Raw genomic sequence first — 15,675 nt, forward strand, 5'->3', positions numbered from 1 at the left:
GCTGTGAGCCGATTGCACTGGCAATCGCATCATTCGTGGCATTTATTTAATTCGGATTAGTCAAGTAACTTTCAACCACAATATCTATGTGCACTCCACGTTCCAATACTCCCGTTATATTGGCTTCTCTTCTCATCGGTAGATCTTGTCGTGCCTAAAATTCATTGCTCATGGAGGAGAGAAAATAAAAAAATTCTTAATGTTCTTGTTTTGTAATAAGAATTTTCGGCGTCTTAATATTGACTTGTACTACTTGTAACATTTTCACTCAAACGCCGTTTCCCTTTAAAACTTTTCAATAGCTTAAATAGCCATAGTGGTTTGGTGAATTCGAGGATGTTATGTAAATGACGAGATTAAACGTGCCAATACATCTAATATCATTTGTCACGACCCCGAAACAAAAACAATACAAAAAACAAAAACAAACAAAAAAAGAAAAGACAAAGAAAAAAGAAAAAAGAAAAATTATGTGCGTAATATTTCTGAAATGGAAAATCGTTTATGGTTTGTAGGAAATCCATTAAGCTCCTTCTCAAATAGACTTCTGCTCCGAGACAGAAAAAAAATAGCTGAAAGAAAAAGGAATCCGTAAGAAAAAAAGAGTAGCCGATTCATATAAGAAAAGGAAAGTAAAAAAATTATGAATAAAAAGTAGGAAACAATGGCGGTGGGGGGTGGAGGGGGGGGGGGGAGTAAAAGAGGACTATGAAAAGGAGAGAGTAAGAAAAGTAGCTGGATACATTTTCTCCGACGAACTGGATGAATCGCTGATCCGCCTCGGGCTAAATACGAAAGTACGAGGAAACAAGGAAAAGGCGAATATAAAAGGGACATGTTTCCTTTTCTGGAAAAGTGAACATTGTTGGATATGCACGCGAGGGTCCTTTCGGTTCTCAATGACTTTATGTCGAACTTGGGAGGTGTAAGTAGGTGTCGAAGAACCAAAAATTGGCTATAAGGAAATATTTCAGTTTCTTTAATAAGCAAGGCTTCCGTATTAATTTATAAGTTGCATTTTGCCAACATTGGTACATCAAATTGGATTAACCTTTTTTCTGCCTTTCATACAGCAGTTCTCGACCGTTTCGGGGGTACCTCTCTAAAAACTCCATCCATTTGCCTTTAACAATATAATTTACTTTTACTTGGGGAGCACGAGATATAGAAATTTCGTAATAACGTACTGCATGAAAGCTTGCGGGCCATAAGATATAGAAACTCTGTGATAATACTCAAACGTCATTATTAATACTAACGTTTGAATTTCTTAATGACGACTGAGACTCGCAATTCGAATTCATCATAGAAAAACCTCGGATATATCATTCTTCGTGCTTCTTCATACATTAATAAGTGCGCCAGCTTATTCCATTATTATTATAGTAAATAGTCGAATAGGCATTGCTATTTGTATGTACGAACATTTTATTTAGCAACTCGGCTCGATTCCAATGGAGATTAATTTAATATTTTAGTAAAGTTCCATAGTATTTTTAAAATAAATTGAGCTGTCTTTTTTATTCTCTTGACTTCCGATGTATCAAAGACCATGGACGATCTTCCGAAAGATCCATTTACTTATTACCTCCTTTGATGGAAAACGGCAAACTACTTCAATTACAGACGAAATAAAGCGCCCATTTATATTTAAAAACACTTCACAAACAGTCGTCAGCCTTTCATTACTGCGATAAGTGAAACCTTTAAATTATCCCGTAAGAGATAATTTGACGAAAATATTACAATACAAACTATGAATTATACTTGAATAAGCGATTGACAAAAAACCAATTTATAATTTACTGTTAAATGATTGAAAACCAATAAAATACAATTGCGAAAGGAAAGTGACGATACATACAGTGGTTCATTTGCGTTATGCACAAGACTTCCTTAATTTTATTGCTTAAATATTCGAATAAACCCGTTTGGCATTAAAATATATAATCTAGGACTTTATGCTGATTTCACATTGCATAAGAAAATGAAAATGAAGTGTCGTCCTTGAGGGAGACTTATCGAGAGATAGCAAAATGATTAAATGCAAAGAAAAGTTTTAAGTTTTGGCGAGCGTGGATTGTAGGTAGCCAAACATTTGAAAGACTTTCACCTGACTTATGAAACAGACTTCATCCATAGACGTCTCGCAGATTAAACTTTTTTCATGGCTACGTACGCCATCGATGTTAAAACCTCTCCAAGTTTCCGTAACTTTCTCTGCACGCACTTTCCACGAGAAATAAATATAGCCTCTATTAATTGCCTCTATGATGATTGAATTGTAATACCTTCATTTATTAATATATCTATTACTGATTAATATTCGGAGCATGGATTGTAAGACTAATTTTGGAAATGTTTAGGCTATACAGGTGACTTTGAGAATCCCTCAAAATATCGTGAAATATCGGAAATTCCAAGTACATTCGTCAATCGCTAAGCACATCGTTTGCAAATGAAATGGAATAGAGGATTTCGTAGAAGAAGTATTGGAATTAACTAAAAAAAGTGAGGAAATTGTGCGAATAACCCATACTTACTCGGCTAACGTTGGGTGGACCGACGTTAAACCTAAAGATGTGAGTATTGTTATTATAAATGTCTGACCGTCAGATCGCCGGCCCTCCATTATAGCTCAGCGGCGCCTGGACCAACGGAAAAAGAACTGTTCTGCGAGCAGAGGTGGCGCGAGAGTATGAGACGATAGGGCGATAGGGGTTAGGGAGGGAGACGGTCGATTGATAGGTAGCGGCAAAAGCAGGAATAGCAGTGGCCGGTGTTATCGGTCGTTATACTCCCGGCAGGAGCGAGACGCGGGGTGGAAAAGCTTTCGGGGCGGCTGCTGCATCAACCCCCCGCTCGAGCAGTGAGCCTGTGCAGCGAGCCTGGGACTCCTTCTCTCTCTCTCTTTCTATCTCTCTCTCTCTCATTCTATCTCTCTCCCTCTCTGGCTCTCTCTCTCTGTTACTCCCTTGCACTCTAACGAGAAGCGCCAACGCGAGGTGGATGAACCGAAGCCGGCCGGCAAAGCATCGCTCACTCTATCTTACGCGTTCGCGTGCGCTCTCTACATCTCTCTCTCTCTCTGTCTATCTATCTTTCACTCTCTTTTCCCTTTCTATCTGAAGCTGCGTCTCTGTGTAAATGGGAGAAAGAAAGCTAGACAACAAGCACAAGATCGAGTGATGTATGAAAGAGCGATAGAGAAGAAATTTGTATATGTACCTTTCTCTCTCTCTCTCTCTCTCTCTCTCTCTGTGTATGTGTGTGTGACTGTGACTGTGTCTGTGTCTGTGTACGTAAGTGACTGGGTTTTCTGGGTTCAGGCGTTACCATGACGACACGTGAAGAGAAACATTTCTATCTCTATCGCACCAAGTTGTTCCAAACCAGAGATTCACACCACCGACATGGAAGAACCCACATCTCTCTCTCTCTCTCACTCTCTCTCTGTCTCTCTCTTTCTCGTTGTATATCTTCGATTCTAAATTGAAATTATTATTAAAACAATATTGTTGGACAAAAAAAATAATACTAAAATGCATGGAAATTTGTAAAGACTGCATGTCAATTCACGTGGATAAATAAATCTTTATACAATTTTTATATAATCGTCACGACCAATCGAAATATTACAGACGAATTAAAAAGTTCATAAAGTATGTTCGACCTTTTGGTAATTTATTAGTAGGGTCGAATTTCAAAAAAGGTTTATTGAACATCGGGATTTGAAAATTCAATATTACCCCATCGAAAATGTATAACAATAGATATTCCATTATCTGTAACGTAATTTTTCCATGCCCCAAACATTGTATTATTTTTTATTTCTAATTAAATATATATTACTTTAGAATTGAAAATATCTAAAAAGCTAGAATGTATAAAATTAAAATGTCAATGATATAAAAAGCAGAAGGATATCGAAGCTATGTGAATATTGATTTCAAAATGATGTAATTAATAAGTAAGTATAGTATTTCATTGAATAAATGTTAAAAATAAACATTTATCCGTATGATCGATCAATTGTATAAGAATTTTATTCATATTACGCGGCCATAAAGTAACAAAGAATAGAATTTATATACAATGTATAAAAAACTGAGCGTATAAAATTTACTAAATAAAAATATAAAATTCTGAAATATACGTTTAAATTATTTCTACGCTTTAGAATAGAAAGCATAAAATTAATATGCGACATTGTTGTTACTGATCATTTTGCATTGTGTACAAAAAACAATATCAGTAGGACTTCTGTACAAAATTTCCCGTATTTTTATCCATTAATCTACTTGACTGTTTTCAAAAATGAAAAATTCTTTGTACGCATAAGCCTATAGAAATTATATTTTTTTTATAAAGATTTATTTTTGAAATCAATTTTTTTTTCTTTTAAAACTATTTCAACTGAAAGCATATTATAATTAATATAATATTACCAGCAATATTAATTTATCAAATTTAATTCAATAATATTCTAAAAAATTATATTTCAAATATAAATTAACAATGTACCTATCGAATTTTAAGGGCTCATAGACAAATAAATAATATTATTAAGATACTCATGATAGCTTATCATCTATAAATACAAAATTCATGACTAATTATATAAAATGAGTATTAAACACAATTTTCCCTCGAAGCGAAAACATTCACATCAAATAATTCAACGATCATATACTTTCCGGAAGTTTTTAGAAAATTTATTCAGAAGCTACGATAATTAATAAAAACAAGAATGAATATAAAATCGAATCAATTTCCAAAAATAAAATCAATATATAAAGTTTTTTACGCTAAAACACAAACTACAATATATGAAGCTTCGATCTCAACAAATGCGTATAATAATTATCTCAAAGGTTCGTGAAAATTTGTATTCGTTTCAATTTTAAAATCGATGGACAATGACATATTCGAAATAATTTTGTAATAAGGCTTTATGGCAATAATATACAATTAAATATACGAAAACTGTACAAAATTTCAATACAAAATTCAAAAATAGTTCAAATTATCGAGATTTAAATTATCGAGAAATTTAAATAAGTTATTCCAATTATTGCTTATATTAAATATATATAAATAATAATATCATTAATAAACCATTGACGAAAAATCAGATCTTTAAATCGTATTAATATTAATACAAAATTTTATTATTAAAATAATAATATCTAATAAAATAATAATATTAAAACTAGATTGTATGAGAAAAGAATTTTTCAAACTTAAATTAAATTGAAACAGCCAATGTAATTCCATATCTATAATTGATATATTTGAAAGTCTAAAGCTTCGCATTTAAAAAAGAAAATTAAGGTCACTATATAATTAGTCTCTGACTCACCATTATATTTGTTATTAAAATTTACATAATATTTATATACACATTTATATAAAATAGATTAATTATTCATATATATTCAATTTATTTCCAAACTTAGTATTTATATTAAATTTATATTGTTACACAATAATAGTATACGAATACAATTTATATACAAATATTTTATGGGAAAATAGTATGAATATAACTGGTAAGTGATTTCCGTAACAATATGTTAATTTAAATGTTTATTTGAACTAGTAAAATCAAATTAGCATTAAAACAATATCTCCGTATCCGTATTTTATATAAACAAACATAATCAACAAGCGTAGGCTAATGATTGCTCAAAATCATTCTTAATGCAGTCGACTAGACTTAATAGTCGAGTAGAATCGACAAAGAAACTATGTAGTCCAAAGTCAGATGACTTTATATGCATATAAAGGAATATCATATATTTAAACAATCGATCAAGATTTTAACAGCGCGACAGTTAATGACAATGGGAGAATGGTAGTGCGAGAGAGAGATGAAACTCGGTGACTGATCAGCCGCTATATGGCTGTAGAGCAGAAGGGTGCAAGAGATGTTGGTGAACATCTACTCGCACATCGAGGGCGCTGTTGAAGTAGCACGGGATCTCGAATCCCTTACCAGGACCGCCTGGACTGGATCTGGATGGGGTTACATGAACAGCTACTCTCAGCTTGATGCAGCAGCCGAGATCAGAAGTCGAGACCGCGCCCTGCGGTTTATCATAAAAGGGCAGAGACATTTTTCGGATCGGAGTCCGCAAATACGATCTTTAGTGGATGTAGATTTGGCTGAGCTATTTGTGACGAGGGTGGAAAATCTGGTTATTGATTTGGAAAAGTAGGTATATGCAGATTCAGGTTCATTAGTCACGCGCGCTTTCACGGCTATTTAAGCAACGACTAGAAAGACGCTTAATTACATTACCCTTAAATGAAGTTGGGAAGAAAAATACAAGAGCGTTTATAAATGTGCGAAAGGGGGAGATTGTATAAGGCTTTAATGCCGAAAAATAAGTTTCGGTGATGAGGCTTGATTATAATTTATTTTTGTATGGAAAATTCTAAATGGTTCAAATATTCAAATTCATAGCATACACGCGTGTGTAATTCATTTCCATTATCAATTGTGAATGCATAGTAATACTACGTTTTTGTAAAAAATTTGAAACTAACTTCGCTGTATGGTTATTTGAGTAATAAATAAAACATGATTTAAAAGAAATTCGAACAATATGATTAATATAATAAGCCAAATATTAAAATATTGGCAGTTATTCATTCAATATTAAATATCATTTTTGTTGATTGTATCATCTAATAATTAAGTTTCTATACTTTTAAATCATTGTATTTTGAAGTCACTGTGAATAATAATTCAACGAACCATCATTGAATAAAGCAATGAGAAACTTTAAGTTAAATGTATGAACTAAATTAAACTTTCAAATTAAACTTAATATGAAATGTTAAATAATTAATATTAAACATTCAAATTGACGGTAATTTAAGAAATTTAAGAATTTTTACAAGAAATTATTATATATCCATGGATTAGCTCTAAATTTCGAGGAAATAATGTTAATAAAATTATACAGATCAATACCAATAATGAATTGAAGTTCTTTAATATCAACAAATCTTTGTAAATATAATTCATTAAATGATATTTAAAAATTATTTATAATATTAAAAATATTTTGTAAAATATTAATAGATTAACTACTATAAAATATTATATTATATTATATTTTATATATATTATATAAAATATTATATTAGAATTAATTATGAAATTAAATAAAATTAGGTTTTTTTTCTATTTTATATTGATTAAATATTTTTTTTTTTTGTCTTTTATAATTATTCATAAGTAATAATTTATATTTTCCCATTATGATGAATCCATTAGTTAAAAATGTTAATAATTTTAAAAGTACGCTATATAAAATCATAATTAAGTCTTCAGATTTAATATTAGTTCATAATAAAGATTATTTAAGAAATAAAAATATAAGTTTTAAAAATCAGATTAAATTATAATGGATTTACAATTACTATAGTTTATAGGGAAAAAAGCTGTTAAAAGTGATATATTTTAAATATAAAATTATTTATTGAAATATTATTACATAGTATTGAATGTAGTGAACAAAAATAATTTTTAAAACGTTTAGAAATATATTTTTTACGAGAAAATGATATAGTTAACTTCAATAAACAGTAATTCATTCAAAAACAAAATTAATTTATAAATTGAAGATCATAATACAATATTGAAATTTTATTCTGATCAAATTCTATGAATATAATGCTATTTGAAATTAACAAAATCAATTACATTTACCATTACAATTAAAATAAAAATTTTAACTTTTACGCTACAAATTTCTGAAGTTTTATTTATTTGATCCGCATACATTTCAAATATTTGCATACCAGCAAATATTGATAAAATGTATTATAATTGTTGAAAATATTTTTATTTTAATAGAATACAATGAAATATTTAATTAAAACAAGTATTTACTTAAAAGTTAAATTCATTGCTTAAAACCAAATCTGTAAATTCGTATGATATTATAACTAATAGTTACAATATTAATACAAACATTGCATAGTTTATGATTACAGATTAAAATAAGAAGTATTTTAAAAGAAACTTATGCAAATAAATTTTACTTCTTTTATTATATTTACATTTAGATGTAATTGTGATTTTTGTTAATTACTTAGTTTAAGCCACATTGATACTTTGTATTGCATATCATTTTGTATAATTCCAATTTGACTTTGAACTATTCTCCCATGATTATCAATAAGCTATAACATTAGTATAAAAAAACTCTTATTTAAAATGATTATTTAATTATGAGTGTTTAATTAATTTAGAGGAATTTTATAAAAGATTTAAAAACTATATTGAAGATAATTTATCAAACTCTATAATCTCAATGAAGTAATGAAAATATAAGCTGCCATAAAATAAGTATTATATCAATTCTTTTTCAATTCATATTGTTTACAGTTATAAAATATTAAGAAAATGACTAATAAATATTGTATAAATAATATAAAAAAAGACCTATTGATGAATTGCGCTTTGCAATATAATTTGATTGCCAGTCATCGACGTATCAATTCAAATTCAGTAAAATAAATATTAATGTAATAATAAAAATTTACTTTTATTATCAATTGTTATTTGAAAAAAAATGATTGACATTGATATAAAAAGAAAATTCGTTTTTAATCTTTGGAATAAATTTATTAAGTAAGATAATGTATATTATAAAATGAGTCAAAATTTGACATGAAAAGAAACATAGTTATTATTCCAAAAATTAAATAAAATATGTACGTTATAAAAGTATTATTAATTATATCAAAACAAATGCTCTTCTCATTATAAATAATACAAAAACTTAAAGAAAACTTAAGCCCCATGAAATATTATATGATTAGAAGACATTAAGACAAATAATTAGGGATATACAATGTACGAGGACAGGAAATAAATGCAAGTCTTAGATATGATATTATTTATTAATATAATGTATTTCATAATATATATACATATATAAGTGAATATGTATGCATGCCTATATATATATATATATATATATATATATATATATATATGTATATATATATATATATATATATATGCGCGTGTGATTGCGTATGTGTGTGCGTGTTTTTGTTTGCGTATGCACGCATATATATATAAATATTTATTTATATATTTATGTATTTATTTATTTATATTTATTTATTTATTTATTCATATATATATATATATATATATATATATATATATATATATACACACACATACAAATATATATATATAATATATTTCTTCGTATTGTTAAACATACATGAAACCCTGATAGATTGGGATTAGCTGTGTTTCTTTCATTTTATCTTCATCTCTTAGAATGCGAACTTTCTTTCGTCTACATTTTCGCCTCATTTTCGCCCATAGAATCATTTACTTCTGTCAAAAAGAAGTATCTTTCCTTTTATATGCAACATATAGTTCGATCATACGCTAAATGCATATATAGCACTCGAGTGGCTAAATATTGAATATGTTAAATACATAATTACGTTTCTTAGCCACTTTCACTCGCTTTGTAATTCGCCTTATATTATGTAAGGTATACAATAGAACCATTCGAATAATGCAAACATCTTCCATGACATCATTATATATTTATCACAAACAAAATACTCTGAAAATTCCTTGGAAAATATCGTACTTTGCGACGCGTCACGTAAATATTTTTATGTTCTCTTTCATTTCATGTTTGTTTTCTTTTTTTTTTTTTTCTTTATCATTTGCTTTTTCTAATTCAGTCTAACGAGTCCAACGCGCCCGTCACTCGTTACGTGGCGAATGAATCTATTCCATTCGCGTTCACTTTGATAAATAAAACGGTTTGAGGCCTGTTTAAGACAAATGAATAAAAAGTATTAAATACAAACTCGTCCCCTTCGTTCCGTATGATTATTGCCATAGGTTCGGTCAATGAAAGGTTGCGGTACGATTCATTCGCCATTGAGTGCTCCCGAAAATATAGGCGCTGCTGTATATGCATGAGTAAATGTGTGCTGTAAATACTTTTAAACGTCATTTTATTTGAATTCTCTGACGCATTCGAGATTGCGGAGACTAAATATTATGAAATTGAACTTTGAACTTTAATTACATTTTCACTTCACTTTACGTTATTAATAAAATTGAGCGTCTTAGAAAATAACGTACGATTAAACTTTTTATGCTCGCTATTTTTTTTTTGTTATTGGTAATATTTTGTTATTGGTTTGTTTTTTTAACTAATGTAGCAGAAAGTTTTATAAATTATTTAAACGCGTATTTATTTAAAATAGTATCTGAAAAAACGCTTCTACGCCCATTTACGCGTGACATTAATAAATTGTCGTACATTGTAGATAATGACGAAATTTCTTGGAGTATTATTTCGGAAAGATTTTCCAAATTTGAATCAGATTAAATTTCACAGATAGTTTATTGAAATTTAAATCCTTTATTAGAAGTCGGTCAGTTTTACTAATTTTTCGAGGCATTTCGCTCTTTAAAAGACTTATGTCTATATAACAATAAAAAAATAAAAACAAATAAATAATAAGAAAATTGATTGATGTAGTTTCGAAGCTACCAGTTACTTAATTATTATAAAAACATTATTGAACATCCACTAGAGTACATCGATACCTTCAGAAATATTTTTGACCATTTGCAAGAAATCTGACAGTCTTTGACAAGATTAGTTACGTAATTTCGTCGATGTTTCCGCAGCATTATCAAATAGCATTATTAAATTCGTCGAATATCCATTTCTCATGATTATGACAAATCGAAAGAGAAATTATTTCTTCGATTAAATATCATTACTTGCAACTCGCGCGATCTCCTCAGCGCACCACAAACATGACAAAGCTATGGCATATTTTAGCATTATTATTATTTATACACAGTGCGTCGTATTCTCGATGTTATTGTTTGCGAATGTACATGTATATATGGATGTCTGGTCTTTCCTTTTATTTTCGGAATACAATGCAATTATTGGAAGTATTGTAAAAAAATAATTTTGTTCTTTCTTCTTCCTTTCGATTCGTGTCCGCGCGAATATGTTGTGAACGTGAAATGCTTGATTATTCATGCACATGTATACTTTGTGTTTTTTTCGTTTTGTTTGGTTTTGTTTTTTTTTCTTCTTTTTGTCATCACAGGCTGTACAAACTATACATAATGCGTGAAAAATTTATACGGAGTAAAAAATTTGTTCTCAAGCATCGAAAAGTCTTCCGAACTGGTATTCATAATGCTATTCTCCCTGAAAGAGAAATTTGATAATTGGACATAATAAAACTTTTCTATCTCGTCTTTTCACTTGAAGTTTAGGTTTTATTGGTCCATGAGTGAAGCGGTGCGCCCATGAGGAGATCTATCGTGTTTCGTTAGAGAATTTCAAGTGCATGATTAATTGTTATTCAAAGTTTTAATGCGCGAGCTCTAAGTATGGCGCACGAGCTATTTCACCTTATAGGAAACGAAATCTCGAACCTTTGTCCAACTTTTGTTTGTCCGATTGCGATTTACTTGGACGCTGAGCCAATCGCTATACTCTCTGTGAATTTCACGTTTATCATTAATGTACTGAGAGCAATCAGACAGAACGAAAGTTAGGTAAAATCTTTGGTTATCCGGCATAAAGATATATAAAGATTATTTGTAATGATGTCATCAGTTGATCGACTAAGTCGCGGCTACGCTTAAATGTTTATTAATTATTAATCTTCTAGCGAGATTTCGCATTAATTTCGTATTTCTTCGTTTAACTTTTCTTTTTGCCTATACTTCATCTCTTAAATAGATAGTCATTACTAGATTAAACTTTTTCTCCTTTAGATACTGAACATTTAAGATAGGAATATTTACGTTAAGAAGAAGCGAGTTTTTTGGCACCCCATTTAATGAGTATATTTAATAATTTACTTTTTATTACTTTTCTTAATTCATTGACGATTTCACACGCTCCGTTTTATTATAATTTTCAACGATTTCTCGAACTCGTATAAGTAACTGGATATTTGCTTAGATTTAAAATTGTAGTGAAAATAAATATCTCATACTTTTCATTATATTAAAAACTCCATTTTTAATTAAAAACCCTTTTTTTACGTACGTATTTTTATTTTGTTTTCAATATTTGAATATATAATGGGATAAGAATACGCAAAGTTGAGCACCACTACTATTAAGATTTATTTATTTTTAATCTTTTGTTTCGATTTTTGACACAACCCACGATAACCAGAAGGATACTTTGCTTGACGAAGAGCAAACTTGAAAAACCTTTTATAATAATATATTGTTAATTACCTTCAAAAGGGGTTTATAATTATATTATAAGTAATTCTTACATGTTCTCGACTAGTTTAAAAATTTGAAAATTTTCTAATTCACTTTTAGATATACTTTATATTCTGTTCCTAATTTAGTTCTTTTTTTTTTTTATTTTTTTTTTTATTTTTCGTATATAAATTAGCTTTAGATATAGTTTTAATACGCTAAGAGGAGAATTCTTACAAGTTGAAGCGACACGTTGAATGACAAAAAACGCGAATCCCAACCAATACCAAGGCTTTATTATTTTTTGACGACACACAACACACTTAAAGTCGTGGTAAATGATGAGAATGGGAGAAAATTTGAATGCCGATGAAGTTAAATGATTGGTTGTGTATTGACTAGGATGAGATAACATGTTTTCCGCGACTGTATGAGTGAATTAAAGCTATGTTTCAGATCTCCTTGTTTAATTCGGTACACCGTTATTTAATGTTTGCCATATTTTTTGTTTTTTTGTTTTTTTTTGTTTTTGTTTTTTTTTTGTTTTATTTTTATATAGACTATGATGAGAAAATTAATATCACTCCGAAAAATGTTAATAGATAGGGAGTAAGTTCAATTCTATTATTAAAATGCTACTTTCCGACAGTTTATTGAATTGTTTTGCTTTATTCAAAGATAAAATATATATAGTTTTCTCGAAGAATTTTATATTAATCTATTAAAGCTAGACGTAATTTATTGAAAATTGAATAAATCTGTTGAAATAAATTAATTCGCATGACTCTTTTGAGATCTCGACAAAGACGGAGAGAGAACGAGAGAAATTACGCAAGGAAGAAAAAAGAAAGGAGAATAGCAAAGGGGGAAATCAACGAGACGAGACGCAATTTGTGATTATGCGCATTGGAGCGATTTTAATGAGGCCGCAGTGGGACCGCTGCTTACAAATTTTCATTGAACGTGAACTTTCAATTGCGGATTTACCAACTTCTTCCTCGTCTTTCCTTTCTTTTTTGCTCTCGTTATTCTCCTTCTTCGATCTCGGAAAATTTTCTCGCTTCCCGCATTTTGTAATTATAATATCACGGGCCCCTACACCCTTTGCTTATTCCTATTCTTAATTTTTCCATGCAACTTAGTTTCCCTTCGTACTTTAATCGTTCAATTATTATATATTTGCGACTCGTGTGCCTTTTACTTTAGCTATCCGATATAAATTTTATCGATATTTAGTTTTTAAAAATCTAAGCGAGAAGCTGATGACACAAAGCTCGGGCAAAACTAAGTGCAACCAAGTGAATATCGACTGAAAAACTGGTAGTTTTTTATCGACGAACCTCAGTTCCTTGAATGAACTCGGCGACGTCGTTCCTTAATTAATGTTAGCGCGTTCTTTGCTTTTCCGGCTTCGATTTTATCGATCATTGCCATTTCTCTGAATTCGCGTTTTTTTTTTGTTTCATATTACGTGCAACACGGACAAGAATCGCAAAATGCATTATGAATCTCTTATAATGATATATCGTCCAAAACTAGATTTATTTTCTCTGAATTGTAATGTTTTTCTCAATTTTTCACATATCGATTTCTTACGTACTCTAATTTTTTAATCTCTCATTCTCTCTCTCTTTCTCTCTCTCTCTCTCTCTCTCTCTCTCTTTCTGTCTATTTCTCTCTATTTCCTCTGTTATTTTATCACATGCACAAGTCCATATATAAGAACACGTTTAGATGCGCGCGCGCGTGCGCAGAAAATGTATTCGTTTACGTTAGGTTTAATTCTGTGAAGTATGCTTCGATTAATTTTATTATACAAATACTCATTTAATAATAGAATATCTCATTTTTATCATATGACTTTTTTTATTTATCCTGTCATTATTAATCCATTCAAGCTTTAAAACATCCTTTAAATAGACACTGATATTTGCTTAGTTTACTCTGTTCTTTAATTATGCATTACTTTTATGCTTTACTTTATCTCTGTTTAAATTTATAACTATCACTCTCTTTCACTCCTCGCTATCTTTCTTAAATAAACACAGTCTTCTTTTAATTACTTCCCTACTATTATCTTCTTTCTCTGCTCTTAATTCTCCCTATATAATTTTAAGCCTTCCCTCATCTGGCATACATCAATAACTGATTTTATTCGATTTTCTCTATAATTTATCATTTAAATAATTTACCACACATCGCATCCATCTCTAGATCTTATCCATATATCGTCGTGGTCCTTTTATATGCTAATACAGATCTTATGAAGGGCTAAAACGACTTTCATCGTAAATTTGCATCTTCTCCAGCTTGTAAACATTTATTAATTCAATCTTGACGTTGTTACAACTCAAGGGAAAGTGGATTCTTTTGTCTGTTATATTTTATGCATCTCGCCGCCTCATAATCATTAAACTCATTATTAATATTAAAATGTAAAATTCAATCTTGCCCGGTTGTCGAAACAAAAGCCTGCATTTATAAATTAGCATCGGAAAGGAATTACCTGGCTTAAATTAAAAAATAAAGAACTAAAATTGTAATCCTGACCAAATGTTGACTTTAATTGACAGAAAATCTATACAGTTAATAAACCTCAATAGGATCCCTTGTTTTTCGAACAACTGATTAGTAAACTCTGCGACGAAGGAAACTCCCCGTTGTCGGCCGTCAGTCCTTTCGATTGAATTCTCTGGGTGACGCGGCGGTCGTAGCAAGGGTTCGTTAATGATTAATCATAAGTATATTATGCCTAACTTACGGGAACGCCGATGATTGAGCGATCGGGGACTTTTTCTGGTATGGGTGTTTCAACTTGCTAATGCCGTGTGTAAGCGCGTGTGCGTGCGATCGCGCCTTAGTATATTTATTGAGAAGACGATATTGTCCTGTACAATTGTAATTCATGGCTTTCATATTGTACTCTTGTAAGTTCCGCGACTCATACATTTCTTATCGAGAGTAGATGAGATAATTACGTGCTTCACCAGGCAAATTAAATAAACATGTGGTTCTCCTTGCACAAGTGCACGAGTTTATGCTTGTGTGCGTTTCTAATTGTATGGGTGCGTATTGACAAGCTCGAGTGCATTAGAAATATCACGAGTTAAAATTATTTCAAAGTTTTTCCTTACAAATTTATCCTAATATCATTATTCATATTATGCACCAATCAGCTTAACTTTTTCACGAAGAATTTCAGTTTTTTTTTTTTGTTTTTTTCTTTTCAATTGCGTAATAATATTTATATTAGCTGTCACTCCCGTCTATTATCATTCGTTTGGCCGATGTATTATATTGCAGCCTGAGCAATTCTAAATTGACATGAAAATTATTCGCCCTACGATTTCATCGATTTACCTTCGCCTCACAACATGTTTTTATACTTGAAATTATTGCACGAAACCGCATCG

Source organism: Ceratosolen solmsi, unplaced genomic scaffold (genome assembly GCF_000503995.2).
Source record: "Ceratosolen solmsi marchali unplaced genomic scaffold, CerSol_1.0 scaffold7, whole genome shotgun sequence".
Taxonomy (NCBI): domain Eukaryota; kingdom Metazoa; phylum Arthropoda; class Insecta; order Hymenoptera; family Agaonidae; genus Ceratosolen; species Ceratosolen solmsi.